Source organism: Pezoporus occidentalis, unplaced genomic scaffold (assembly GCF_034315485.1).
Source record: "Pezoporus occidentalis ecotype Australia unplaced genomic scaffold, CSIRO_AGI_Poc_V1 ctg8, whole genome shotgun sequence".
Classification (NCBI taxonomy): Eukaryota; Metazoa; Chordata; class Aves; order Psittaciformes; family Psittacidae; genus Pezoporus; species Pezoporus occidentalis.
In genome coordinates this window covers 13,886,618-13,901,580 of record NW_026916158.1, presented here as the reverse complement: position 1 = coordinate 13,901,580, position 14,963 = coordinate 13,886,618, and the positions used below count along the sequence as shown (strand labels likewise).

Here is a 14,963-nt window from a genome sequence, read left to right as displayed (position 1 = left end):
CGCTCGCGCTCTGGCGCCGCCGCGGCCGCTGCCGCCGCTGAGCCGAGCGGGGCGGTGCCCGCCCGCCAATCAGCCCGCCCCTGGCAACCCGGCGCCCCTGGCGACGGCGAGCGCGGCTCCCATTGGCAGGCGCTGCGGCGGGGGGCGGAGTCGCCGCTGAAAGATGAATTGAAGGGGGCGGGCGCTGCCCGGCGCTCCCCCGGTGGCTCCGCCCCCCGGCGCGGGAGGCGCAGGCGGGGAGCGCGCCCCACCCAGCGGCCGCCCATGGAACTGGGCTCTTAAAGGGGCCGCACTCCCGGCTTGCCCCGCAGCCCCAAGCCCGCCCTGCCCCCCCTTCCCGGGTGCGGGTGAGTGCGGGAGCCTCTGAGTGTGTGAGCTGACGGACCCATGGACCCCTCTGCGCCCCAGCGCTGGCAGTCTGGTTTACCTGTGCCACCCGCTGCTGTCCCACCCCTTACTGTCCCATATCATCCCATCGTCTCATGCATCCCACTCTGTGCCGTCCCAACTCCCTTTATTCTGTGCCAGCTCAACCCATGCAACCCGTCTCATCCCATAGTACCACATCCCAACCCACCCCCACCACACTATGATTCCCACCAAGGCTGAGTGTTGGAATCCTGGCCAGAGTAACACCATACAGAGAGCACCCTCCAGTAATATCCCCCTCCAACACCCACTTCACCCAGGCGGGGTGCCTTCCCCACCACACTCCTTGTGGAGGTGGTGCCAGCTACTGTGCACACAACCATGGCTTCTTGAGCCTGTGGGTGTCGCAGTCTTCTTCCCCCTCTCTCCTGCCATTGCCATGGGGGAGGTTTTGGTGCCCTGTGTGGGACAGACTTTGATCTCTTGGGGGGTGTGTGCACACACACACACTGTCCCTGTGGTCAGAACCAGCATTACCACATCCTTCAGGACAGACATCCGTGCTGTGCCAGGCACGGGACATGGGCTGTGACCCATCCTGGCACTCTGCACTGGATGTCTCCTGCTCAGATGCCTGACGAGCCTGGGCTTGGGCTTAGCAAAATCCCCCAAGTCCATGATTTTGGGGTGTGCTGATGCCCCTGGTCCCCAGTGTGGCCAGTAACCCCGGGATGCCCAGGGGTAGTGGGATGCAAGGCTGGGCGCAGCACCCCATGGCCTTGCTCCTGTGGCACAGCCACTTGGGCTACCCTGCTGCAGCCACTTGCCATCTGCAAGCAGCACCACACCACAGTGCTCCTGCTCCAGAAATTCCCTCATTGTGTAGCTGTGGCCGTAGCCTGAGCTGCAGGGGTCCTCAGCCAGGACACTGTGCTCTGAAGGCTGCCACAGTGCCCCAGCACCCTTAGGCACAGTTCTGGAAGAGGAAAGCCACGCTCAAGAGAGCCAGTGTGCTAATTTAAGATGGGTCATGACATGTGACTGTGGTAAATCTCTGCAAGGCACAGGAGAAGCAGAAAGTGGGGTAGTGTTCTCTCCAGGTAAAAGGAAGTGGTTGGGGAGCAAAGCAGCAGAAAGGGGGCTGTGCTGGTGAAAAATATCAAAGTTTGAGCAAAGAAGCAGAAGTTGCTTTTTTGGACACACTGGCACTCAAGCAGATGAGCAGCAGACAAGTGAGTGACAAAGCCGGCACCGTTAACACATGTGCTGGGGTATGGTGCTTTGTCATCAGGAAGGGCACGGGGGGGGGGTGGGGGGGGTGGGGGGTGGGGCGCTGACAGAGACACCAGGGCAAGAAACTTAACCGAGGACCATACCCAGGGTGGGAAGATTTGCTGTTTCCCCATGAAATCAGTCCCAGGAAACCTTCCCTGCAAAGACACCATACAACCGCTGCAGCAGGAGCCTGCCGGCTTAGCAAGATGCAGGAAACTCGTTTATTCTGCGATTCCAGAGCCCTGAGTTACCCAAGCACAAAATTTCTGAACGAAGCACATGGGGAAATTGCTTATTCACACTTGAACAACTCAAAAATGGCTGAACCAATTTTACTTAAACTTTCCCCAAGAATTCCCCTTGGAGCCAAGCCATGCCTAGCAAATTCCAGCCCAAAAGGAATTTATTTCAGAAAAGGATGAAAAACTGGAGCAGGGTGCTGGGGGGCAGGGGCCAGGGTAAGGATGCTCTGCATAATTGTCTCTCTCCCCTCATGTTGTCATTAATGAGCCCCTACTTGCTTCTGCCAAGCTGATGCTGGTGGTGGAGTGCTCCACAAGCCCTCATGCCCTGCGCTGCAGTCCCAGGCGAGGGTGTTTGGGGCAGGAGCAGTGCAGGTAACTGGCCTGGGAGCACTGGGTCACTGCCTGGGTGTCACAGCTGGCAGGCGGCCTGCAGAACAGCACTGGCAGGGCTTTGGCGCCTGCACAATAGGAAATAACTGTGGTAACCGTGTGGTATTTGCTGGCAGAGGCTGGCTCTGTAACATCAACCCACCTCCTTGTGCAAGGGCTCAGTGCTGAGGATGGTGCTGCTGTGGTCCCTGGAGAATGGGCTGATTCTGTGGCTGGGGTGACACACATGCCCGTAGAAACAGCTCCACAATGTCCCTGCACACGCACACAGAGTCAGCCTCAGTCCCCTCCAGCAACACCTCCCCAGCACCTCGGAGTGATGGCTGGAGCTGGACAGGGCTGTTACAGGGACTGTGTTGACATGATGTGGGCAGAGATGTGCTGGGAGGTGAAAGGCAGGTCTGTAGCGTATGCAAGGGAGCACGTCTGCAGCACTGACCTGAGTTAGTGATGCTCTGCCTCAGAAAACCCTCCAGCCAGCATGGCAAAGCTGTGGTGCCCATGCTGTCCCCAGGAGGCATTCCTGGGCAGACCAGGAGCAGCAGGACCCGTTAGATGAAAGAAAACTCCTGAAAAGCAGCAATGGCCATAGATATCCAGAGGACAAATCTCCTGGCCCAGCCTTCTCTCCCTGAGATTTCCTACCCAGAGGCCTCATCCCGCTGGAGCAAGCCTGATTTTCACTCCCTACTTCCAAGCACAGCCCCAGTGCATTCCAGTGATGGTTGTACCTCACACCGACACACACACAGCGTGTATCAGGCCATGGCCCGGCCCGGGCCGGCCCCCACCCCACCCCACCCCACCCCTCCCCTCCCCTCGTTTGTATGCAGCAGCCATAGCTGCAACTTAATAAAGACAAGGTGATTAGGGAACAATTATCCCTGTTTTCTCAGAAGATCTAAGGGGCATCAAATGAAATTACCCAGCAAGAGTTTTAAAACAAACAGAAGGGAGCGCATTCCTCACCAGGCAGTGAGCCCCCGGAGTGAATCACTGTGAGATAGATATGGGGACGTGTGTCTTAAGGGTGGCACTGAGGGCATGGGATGAAAAAGCCCTGCAAGAGGCCTCCGTTGCAAGCTTACCAAGAACACAGCTATGCAGGGGATGTGAAGCTGGGGTGGGGAAATCCCCCCTGTTTCTGGGCTGGGTATCACGCAGTGGGGCCTTTGTGACATCTCCATGCCGCCTGTACAAAGGGCAGCACACTGAGGGGCAACACCTGTGCAGGCACTAGGCGCCATGCAGCTGATGAGGGCCCCTGTGCCACCTCGGCACAAGGGGTCCCTGGATGGCCCCATTGCCCCATTCCCAGGGCAGGGAGTGCTGCTGCATGCCAGCTCGCCCAGCCGGTGCTTTTCCCGCAGGGTCAGCGCCGGCTCCAGCCTGTCTCCTTCCCAGGCTCCCTGGGCCCTCACCCCTCCGGGCGCTCCTCCCCGTGCTGCTGGGCTCTTGGCGCTGCCAGAGGGATTGGGGCGCCCGGCAGCGTCTGTGCCAGCCCGGCTGGGCCCCGGCAAGGCGGCCACCTCCTGCCACTCCTTGGTCCCCACTTCAAAACCCTCTCCCGTTCCACCCACATCCACCACCCCTCACCTCTGGCAGCTTCAGGATGCAGTTAAACACTTCAGCACTTAAAATTTCAGGTGCTAATTGCTTAGTAATGAAAACTTTAATCACAGGGCAATTAAAACCTTAAGTAGCTGTGGGAGATCCATTCCACCTCAACAAAAAACGAGTGCTGTCACTGCTCGGGCACCACCCTGGCACGGCCGCAGCATGGCGTGGCCGGGAGAACCCATCCTGCAACCCCCATTGCCCCCTCTTTGGGGATCTGGGGAGCCCCATCTCCCACACTGAGCGGGAAGGGTCTGAGGAATCATCATCTACCCCCGTAAAATTTAAAACCCAGCTAATTTCGGATCAAGTGCCATATGAAAAGGTTTTGTTATTTTAAATCTCCTACTTTCCAAATTCCCAGGATTAAAATTCTCTGCATTTATTTTAACCACATAACATTTGCAGACAAATCACTTCTCCCAGTGCAAAGTTTGAAGCAGGCTTAGGATATAAAACCCAGCCACAAGCTCCAGGGTGGAATTGCTGCAGACGCCTGCCAGTGGCCGCCAGCCCCGTTCGCCGGAGCGCTCTTGCGGGAGAGCTCAGTCACCATTTCTGCAGGGGGAAAGGGCCTAGCTGCCGGGTGCTGGAGCCCTGGGAAGTACGGTGGGGAAAGGGTGGCTGGAAACCTGGCTCCTGCGCTGATTGCTGCACTGGGGATGAGCTCTCAGGAAAAAATCCAATGAAGTTTGTGTGTTTGCAGATCCAGCCCATTCTCTCTGCCACAGGGTGCATGTTGCAGGGTGGATGTTGCAACCATGCTGATGCTGTCCAGGTGACACTGTCCACTTCTGAATTAGCACTATCTCATCAGATGCTAACAAATGCTACGGAAAAATTAAAATAGTGTTTCTGCCTTTCCCCTCTGCTCCGCAGGCCACTAGGTCCAAAAGGGAAAGGAGGTGTTTGGTCTCCTGTGGCTCCAGCTCTGCCAGGACAGCACCAGGGGAGCAGGGGGCATAGTTTCTAGGGCCAGGGGCTGAGCCTTGGCCCTAGCTGCTGGGAGGTGTGGGTGCCTGTGGGCAGCAAACTGCCCCTCACTCTCTATCAAAAGCAGCACTGGTGTCTGGGAAATGTTGCTTTCCTGCATGCTTCCCAGCTGGGAGGTCCATTTCCTTCTGCTGCCTCCCATCACCCCATTTCCCTCGCTACCTTCCAGCCCTGTAGCAGGATGGGGCACAGTGGGATGACACACAGTGGGTTGAGGCACAGTGGGTTAAGGCACAGTGGGATGAGCTTGTGAGAGGGTGGCCATGGGGCTGGCAGCCAAGGCAGGGATGTCAATTGGTGATGCCCCATGGTGGGGTCCTCACCCAGCCCATCACTAATTGCTGACCAAGGAATTAGCAGCCTGGTCCCATTAGTGACATTTTAGTGGAATGCAGCTGAAATGCTTGTGCAGACACTCTTGGCATGCCTGCCCCTGAACTGGGGGCAGCCCAGTGCCTACCTTAGCCATGGGGAGCAAACAGAATTTAGAAGCTGAATCCTGCCCTGCACCTCAGCTTGACCCAACAAAGCCGTTCCCAATTGGGGGATAGTGACCCCCAAGTGGGGTGATGAGATATTTGGGGTTCATGCTCATATCTGAAGCATGCAGAGATGCTCAGCAGACTCTCCTGGCTGCAAAAAGCCAAGAGGTCTCTCTTGACACATCATGCTCTGCAGAGCTGTTTGCTCTCCTGGACTAAACATGCAAGCACTGACAGTACATCCCATCAGGGCTGTCTGGGAACAGCTAGAGGTGACAGAGGCAGTGGCCACAGTGGGGCTGTGGCAGGACCAAAAGCAGAGTCTGGACCCCACCAGCCTCCCCCTGCCCACCCCTCCAAGTGCTGTGGTCCAGGGCTGTCCTCAGAGTGGGGGAGCTTTCCTGGACTCAAAGACAAGGCTTTGGGATTCCCTAGCTTTGGGGGTACCCTGGTCCTGCCTCCCTCCCCACCTGGAGCATCCCTTGCCCAAAGCCAGCTCCGGATACTGTGCCTCCTGTTGCCATGGAAACCCCCATCCTTGCCGGGTTGCCATGGCTCCCCAGCCCCCAGCCGCATCCGCATCCTCAGCATCGAGAGGAACCAGTGTTTTGGGTCCTCAGGGGCTCCCACCATGGGGAATGCTGTGTGGGGACTGGGAATGGAAGTGCAGACCAGGGCTGGGAGGAGGGCTAACAGTGTGCTGGCATCTCCATATCACCCTGATACCGCGGGGAGACAGGCTCAAGGGACTACCTGCGGCCTGGAGGGGTTGGTGGGGATGGGGTCCCTGAGAAGCAACACTTGTGGCAAGGAGGTGGCACCACTTCATGGGCCACCCTCATGCTTTCCAAACTTGTCTCCTTCCTGCTCAGAGTTTCTCCACATGGCACAGCAGCCCTGGCCCCGCAGGGCTGTGTTGGTGGGAAGGCATGCAGGTGCTGAAGCCCTTTGGTGTGGCTGCGTGCTGGTAACATCAACAGCACCAAGCACACATGACCACCCTCCTATACCCTGTTGTCTGCTGCCCACTGTCCCCTTGAAACACCATCCCACCCATTGCAAAAACACCACCAGGCCCTTGGGGAAACCTCAGCGTGGGGCTCCTGTCTCTGAACTTGCTGCGCTGGGGTTATGGCTCTGCTCAGCAGCAGCGTGCGAGCCCGGCGGGCTCCAGGCTAGCCATGCTAAATAAACACAGCCACCGTGAGAAAAAGGCAGCCAGGAATAAATAGTCAAACAAAATAATAAGCTGAAGGAATAAACAAAGCGGGGATGTGCCCAGGCATGGCACAAGTCTCTGACATAGCGCTTCCAAGCTGGGCTCTGACCCAGCCCCAGTGCCTTGCGGGCGATGGAGCCCAGCCTGCTGCCAGCGCCCCAGCCGCCCGTGCTCCCCCATCCCTCCCGGCTGCAGGGATCCCCTCTCCCTGCCATGCCACATTCCTGGGGCGCCTGAGGATGAGGGCGTTTGGAGAAGTGCCAGGCAGCGTCCAGCCTGCCCAGGATTTGCATCCGCTGCTCTGGTGCTCAGCTCAGGAAGGATAAGCCCAGACTCAGCTATTGCCTCTACCAGGGCTGGCTCCCAGTTCGTAACCAGTTACGCTCTTTCCCACACTAACTCGGGTCAAGGGAGCTGTGTGGCCTCTGTCGTCTCTCTCCCCTCCAGTGCTAAGGATCTTTCATGGTTTAAAAAGTCTGCAGAAGAGATGGTGGGAAAGGGGCAGCCCTGAGGGCAAGGGTCTGCAGCTGGGGAGGCTGTCAGCAGTTGCCAGGGATGTGGGCGACCTGCTCGCAGACTGCAAAGCTGGGGTGCAGACCCATGGCTGCCGCTTTGGATGAGGGTTGGGTTGTGGTGTAGGTGCCAGCTGGGAACCTGCAAACTCAGTGCTTCCCTGGGAAAACCCACAGCATGGGGTCTTGCCAGCAGTGAGGGAGAGGGCAGCTCGAAGGATTTGGGGTCTAACACACTGTCCCCATCACCACAAACCTCCTTTAAGACTCTCCTCAGGGCCCTGACACTTCACCTCCCTCCCCCTCCAGCTGGCATCCAGCAGTGCTCAGCTGGGGAACAAAGGAACACGTTTTAAAGTAGCCAGTTATTTTAAGAGCCTGCACTGGCAGTAACAGGCAAAAAATAGAAAGAAAACCAGAATAAGTGACAAAAGAGCATTCCCTGATACATACTTTCACAGCAGTGCTTCCAGGCATTTAATGTAGAATCTGTTGCAGGTAAAAAAATACCTGAAATAAAAGGAAAACCGCTGCAAAGCCCATCTGAAAGTGGCACCTGAGTGTCTTGATGAGGCAGGATGCTGGCGACACAGTACTGTCAGCAGATGGGTGCTCAGCTGACAGGATTTTCATGCAAACTTTTCATCTGCAGGTTTCCCCTGGCTTTTTCAGCCTGAAAGTGTAGATACAAAACAAATTGCTGGCACACCGTGCTCCACTCGAGCAGCTGGGCAGACGGAGCTGATGGGGCCCTGGCGCAGCCCAGCTCTCTCCAGGAGCCAGCAATGGCAGGGCTGTAGCTTTGGCTTGGCCCGGACATCCTTTGTGTCCTCTGGCACACTTTTGCTGAGGTTTCCAAGTGAGTCTTGTTTGATCTTTGCCTCCACATGTCTGGAGGAGCAGCTTGGCTTCTCTCTGGCTATGGTGGGATGATTTCCCATGCTGCTTGGCAGTGAGGCTCCAGAGACTTGGCTTGTTGCAAAGAGATTGGCAGTGTAAGATTTATCACCTTGTGGACACTATATTCCTAAAAAGAGCCTGTCATGGTGCAGCCCTCTCCCCTGCACCCCAGCTGGGATGCTGTACCTGCCATTCTGGCTCCCCTGATGGCCCCAAAAGCAGAAGCTAAAAGCCTTTGTACTCACCCTTACATTGGGGAAAACTGGTGAGGAGGAGTAGAGGAATGTGGGATGTGTTGCTCTAGCAGCCTGTGGGTGCCGAGGCCAGTTTGGCAGGCCCATGGCTGGGTGACCCTGGCGTGCCCCTACCTGCCACCTCCTCAGGAGCTTGGCGGCATGGGGAGGAGCAGGGTGGTGAGGGAGAACCTGTCTGCCCCACACCAGCACAGAGGAGATGGCAGTGAAACAGATGGGCAGAGCAATGAACCTGGGACTGTGCTAAGTGTCTGAGCAAACAGAGCCCCAAAATGCACCAGACAGAGAGCTGGTGTCCCTGGCACAGGTGGGGACCTGCTGTCCATTGTTGGATCCAATCCCCTTGGCCACGGCACACAGCAGGGGAGATTGCCACAGCTCAGCTGCCACAGAGCTGGGGGCCACATGCGCTCCCCAAATCAACTGCATCTCATCCGAAAGCAGCAGCTACTGACCCAGCCAGCAGCTAACCCTGCACCGGTTACCCAGGATGCTGTGGCACAATCCTGAAACCCACAGGCCAGCATGGTTTTGTCCTCCTAACTGCTTAACAGCCCCAGACCACCACAGAAAGTGTCCCCTACCAAGCTGCTGGGATGCTGTCAAGGATTGGCTGGCAGCAACATCCCTGCTTGCTCCTTGCTGGACTCCCAGACTGTCCCCACACTGTGACCTGCATCATTCTCACCTGCAGTAGGGATGGCAGTATGTCAGATGCAGCCATGGGGAACAGAGGCAGGGACTGGGGATAGGACACTGACCCCCAACCTTCCCTCTTGGCATGCACAGAGACCCCTGGATGATGCCTTGAAGGCAAAGGTCAGGCTGGAGGGGTGCTGGGCACAGCCCGCAGGACAAGCAGCACTCACTCAGTGTTTGGGACATTAACACCTGGAATGCCAGGGACCCTCACCCAGGGGCTCAGCAGGTGCAGCTATAGCTGCCTTGTGTCTTTCCCCCCAGTTCCTGGCCTCCAGCAGGGTATTTGGGGGGAAATCAAGCATTTTCTTCTTTCTATCCCCCCTCCCTTTCCAAGATGAAGAATTTAATTTTAGTTTTTACAGCTCCTCCTAGGTGGATAAATCCCTTTCTGGCGAGTCCAAGCCCTGGAAAATCTTGTGAATCTAACACTGGCCCTTCTGGCAGTCACTGCAGCAATTCCTGTTTCTCTCCAGCCGCACTCTGTAAAGTTTTATAGTTTCCTGGTTGTAGCTGCAAGACCCTAACCGTGCCTAGGATGGTGGCGGGGGGAGAGCCCGGCACTCAGGAAACTCGAGGCCAGAGAGGCAAAGCGGGGAATTGCAGCCAGGTGGGATGTGCCAGGGAGCCTCTGGCCAGGGATGTCTTGTACGCAGGGTGGCACAGTCCTGTGCATGGGGATTCAGTCCATTACAGCTGTCATCCCACCCTGGGGCAGCTCTGTGCCAGCTCTGCTTGTGTGCTGTTGGGTGGTGGTAGGGAGACGCCATCCATCTCCTGGCACGCATGTGCCTGGGGAGCAGGCAGAGCCTCCTGTGTCACAGCTCCACTGGGTGTGAATGGGGCCCCACGGTGAGACCCAGCACTCCTCCGAGACAGTTCTCTAATGAAAGTCAGATTTATATCTGCTTTATATCAGTTCAGCGCTGCTTGGCCCCCAGGGCAATGAAGAATGTGAATAGCAAGCATTGCCATGGCACCACCTTGCTCATCCTCATCAGCCATGTGTATCCCTGGAGGGGTAACTTTTGCAGGTGGGAAAGCAAGACACAAAGGTGTTCTGTCTGGAACCAGCTTCACCCGAGAGCAGGACATGATACTTAGCTGGTCAAGTGGTGGGGGAGCCCTCTCTGCTCACTCCCTGTGGCAATGGTGGCAGTGCTCCCCATGGTGCTCAGTTCCCCTGGGAGAAGCGGGCACCCACATACAGGGTGGATGAAGCACCACATCACCAAATCTCTCAATTTGCATTCTGAGCCTTACCTGTATTTGGCACCTTCTGATGGAAAATTTGGTCCCTGGTGAGGCCAGGGGTGAGAGGATGGGTCTGGTGGCTGGGGCGGGGGGGAGCCCCTGCTAACTGCAGTCATGGCTAAAAATCCTGGCTGATGCTAGGCTGTATCAGGGAAGCTGTGAGAGAGGTCAGTGTCAATGCTGTAATACCATCAGCTCTGTTAATGCTCTTGAATGCCAAAGTCACTGTGCTCAGCTTTGGCTGCTCCATCACCAAAAAGTTACTGTAAAAATAGTCTGGAGAGAGGCAGGGAGTGTGATGAGCAGGAAGGTGATTTCTGAAAGAAGAGGGATTAGTGCAGAAGAGAGAGGAATGAAAGGGATGTGACAGCAGTACACAGCCTCCTGCATCAGCCCGCACCCCACCGTTGGGGCTCATGGGGCTGTTTGCAGCCTCACAGGAGGATCCAGGAGATTGGGAGTGGGATGAGCCTGGCTGGGTGTGAAAAAGCATTTCCTCTGCTGATCCTGCACAGGGGCTTTCCCACATCCCATCAGCAAGGGACCAGAGGACGCCTGTGGATGCTGGGGTGGGCTGTGGCATAAGGGGAACCCAGGGATCAGGATGCTCTTGAGCGAGTGCCACATGGGGAAATCTCTTCTTGTCTTCCTGCTGCAGCCAGGCTGGAATGTCCCCATCCCCTCTGCCAGTGCTGCGTCACTGGAGGACATCACGGGTCACTGAGCAGCAGAGAGACCTGCCTCACCCTTTGCACCCTTCCCAGAAACAAGGGGCCAGGGGGAGGCAGTGAGGGGGGCCGTAAACTCTACATTACCACTAATTAAGCACTTGGCTGTCACCAAGGCTTCCCAACACGCCTCTTTCTCTGACACTTTTACTGTTTGGGGAAATGGTGTCTCAGGCCTTTGATGAACTGGCTATGAAGTTGAAAGGAGCTGGTGGCACAGTGCCAGGGCCCGTTGCAATTGTCTCTCGGGCTGGGGATGGGAAATGACCCATTTATAAAAAGTGAGGTGATAAATTAGACCTGGAAATGGGAGCCATTGATTCTGCAGATAAAAGGCAGGATGGGCCGGACCGGCCGCTGTGAGCCCCTGCCTGCTCCCAGCCCCAGCAGACGCAGGTACAGCTGGGCTGAGGTGAACTCAAGGCGAGGCAACCCTTGTCCTGCTGCCAGTGCCAGCCCAGCACCCGGTCCCTGCTGTGGTGGGGCACGAGCTGGCAGGGAAGGTGGCATTGTGCAGAGGATGGCTCCAGCAGAGTTATTTATAAGAGGGTGTTTTGGGGAGAAGCAGATTCAAAAGCTGGAAATCCAGGGCAGACAAGGAGGAAAATGCCCTGCTCCTGGGCTGTCAGGAGGAGCAGTCGCAATTTGTGTCCTACCACAAAGCCGGCTCGTTGCCGGTGCTGCAGCACAGCCCCACGTGCTTTGCCTGGAGAACGTGCAGCCAAGAGAGCTATTGAAGCACCTATGTCACCAGGACACAAGGACTGGCCGGGTGGAGGTGGCAGCGAGTGCAGCCATACATCCTGTGTGGGGACCCTGTGGTATAGACCCTCCTGTTATAAGGGGCCAAGCCCATCCCTGGGGTCAGGGTGGGCCATGGGGGCCGTCTCCTGCTGGGTTGCAGAGAACCTACAAATTCATTTAATGCAGTGTGAGCCATGGCCATGGGAGAATCCCAGGCTGCCCATGTCCTGGACAAGTAAGGTGTGACCATGCTGAAGCCTGGGATCAGGAGCCATCACCCGCAGCTACACCACCAGCCATTCTAAAGGTGCTCCCGGTCCCCTGCATCTGACCCTTGCCTCACCTCCGTCTGCCATCTGGCCATGGGCTCAGCTCCAGGGTGGAAAAGCAGCGGGGGGACTCAGGGTCACTCCAGCTAGCACAAGGCAGGTCCCAGGAAGGCAGCCACTTCCCAACTGCTCCAATGACCAAACCCATGGAGTTAGGCCTGCAGGAAGGCAGCAGCTGCCATTCCTATCCCTATCCCCATCCATCACAGGAGACAACACCTATATCCCATTCTCTATATCCCTCAACCCCCCCATCTGCATTTTAGGGAGTCCCCTGTGTCCCTGCTCTTTGCCCCACATTTTCACATCTGCCATCCTGCAAAATTCCCAATACATCTGAGCCTTAATGTTTTTTAATACTATATATATGTATATGTGTGGGTATACGCATACATATATCATCTCTGCATTGTATTTCTCATTAATTATTTACATCTCATGAAACAGGAATGAAAAGAGATTGCACGATGCTGGCCTGAGTCTTGCAGGAGGGAAATCAACCCGGAGATTTCCTGCAGCCACTGCTGAACTCAGGCATGAAACCCTTTGCCCCAGGGCACAGAATGCTTGGTGTCAGGGACCTCGCTGAGCATCACAGCACCTGGGGAAAGGGACCCCAACAGTAGCGAGACTGTGGGGAGCTCCTCGACTGTGCAGGGTGGGGGAAGGAGCGCTCTTCTGGTGAGTTCCTGCTGCAGTGTGAGACCTGCTCCAGCCCCTGGCCGCTGGGTTTCATTACATGTTTTTGACTGAAAGAAATCCCTTCCCCATGGAGGGACGTGCTGACTGCTATGGAGTCACATCCTAACCTCGCCTGCGATAGACTAAATAGACAGGGTCCTGCCTCAGCCTCCCACTCAAAGGCAGTTTCCCATATTCCTGAATTCTCTCCAATTTTTCCACGTCCTGTCTCAAGCTGGGATGCAGCATCTGGTCCTGCTCTCACCCACCATACACAGAGCTAGGCACATCCTTCACCTCTTTTCACCTTCTCCCCTTGAATATGCCTACCCCAGCCAGAGCATGGGCGCTGTGCCTTAGAGTCACTGCTCCACATGGATGGGAACCGCTGCTCCTGCTCCACCCAAATAGCACTTGCTTTTTAAAATAACTCAACCGTGTCCTTGTTATTTACACATCTGCTGTATATACTTGATCTCTTCCATTTTTAAGAGGTTATCAGGAAGAAAGGGCTGAAGTAGGTCCGTCTTCATGCCCTTCTAGCCTTTAACCACATCGCCCTTTGCCCATCATTCTTGCCCTCTGCTCCTACACGTGCTGGCAGAGCCGTGCTGATTTAAGCAGTGATTCTGCAATATTTCCACTGCTTTGCTCCATACTCTCTGCCTATTGTAGTATTTTCTTCGCTCTTTTGACCATCAGCATACATTGAATAAGAGCCCTTAATTGAGCTGTCTGCATTGACATGTTAGGCTTGTACTTAGTGGCTGTAATTAATTTAGGACAATATATGTGAATTATCTTGATTAGTCTATCCAAGATGCATCATCTTGCATGGGCCCATGGTGAATGTCATACATCTTCATGCAATCCTTTCCCACAGCAGCGGAGTCCTTCAGCTTTAACTAACCTAAATATGTCACGTTTTCACTAACACGCTGCCTTCTCCACATCATTAATGAGCATAATAAACCACACTGGTGCTAACACTCAGCAGCCCGCCTAGCCCTCTACTAACCTTCTGCCACAGGGAATAGTGACTCTCTTCCCACAGCCTGAGGCAGAAACCAGGACCTGGTCAAGGTGGAGGTGCCTGGATGCCCAGACAGACACTGGGATGGTGGTGGCTTTGTGCAGTAGATGCTGCAAGGGCTTTCCCACCTCTCTGTTGGGTTGGCCGACAGAGAAACCAGCCTGTGAAAGGCTCAGCCGTGATGCCTTGGTGGACTTTACTATGGTCAGAACAATGTTCTTGAGATGCGAGGCCATGTTTTCATGTTTTAGTGCCTTTTTCTGAAGGGGTGTGTGTGTGTCTCTGTCAGCTTTCTGGGAATACAGAAATGTGATGGTGCAGCTGCTCAGCCCTCCTGCTCCTGTTGACCCCCTACTCCCCCTGGCTCTCTACAGCCACATTTTTGGCACATCCTTCTGCACCCACTGCCTGCCCCCTGCAGAAGACCCTTCCTGGGTCTCTCCTGGAAGTGCTCAATGATGTTGGAGCCTGTTTTCAGGCATGGCAGGCAATCCCCTGCTCCTGTGGGAATGCTGGCATGACTCCAGAGCCGCCACCGGTTGGACGGGTTATGCTTATGGGGATGTGTAGTGGCTCGACCTCGAGAAGGGCTGGTGCTGCCTCTGGGGCAGGCCCTTTTTTAGAAGCGGTATGCATCACCAAGACCTCCTTTGATAGTTTTACTACAAACAAACACAGAAACAAACCAACCAACCCTTCAGATATCACTCGGGCAGAAAAATACAATTACAGGGCTCAAGTTTCCAGCATCAACCTCACCCTGGCACTTTGGAGAGCCCTGAAACCAGCAGCTGCTTAACTCTGCATCCATTTGCAGGTCTGTATTTCCCAAGTGCTGAAGAGGTATTTACCCAGTGCAACAGCGCACCGAGATGGAGGAAATTCGGTGGCCCTGGTGATGCCTGCTCTTAAGGCAGCAGGGAGGTGTGGTACACAAACCTCGGCATCCCAGCAGCCTGACCTTGCCCAAACAACCGCATGCTGCAGGATCCTGTTTGGGACAGACAAGCAAGATGGGAGAGATGTTTAGGCTAAGTCCTTGGTATTTAGCCATTGGAATTTAACCCCACTGGTTCTGATTATGGCTCAAGAAGTTCAGTTTCCATCCCAGACCACCGGTTTTGCCCACTTAAGAGCAGCCGGTATCACCTCTGACCCCCCAGCAAGCTTTATTGCTGCAGCCTTCAAGGAAGCAGCCGCATTGGCTGCCTCGTAAACCCCAGGGCCACGGAAGGGTGG

At 55.7% G+C, this 14,963-nt stretch overlaps 1 protein-coding gene across 1 annotated transcript in view; it reads right to left on the bottom strand.

Moving 5' to 3' along the window:
* Positions 1 to 33, bottom strand: part of CLCN2 (chloride voltage-gated channel 2) — an 82,899-nt gene extending 82,866 nt beyond the window's left edge. The window contains exon 1 of the mRNA XM_062603291.1: positions 27 to 33. The gene's annotated coding sequence lies outside the window, so the exon portion shown is untranslated. The remainder of the gene's footprint in view (positions 1 to 26) is intronic.
* Positions 34 to 14,963: the final 14,930 nt, after the last annotated feature.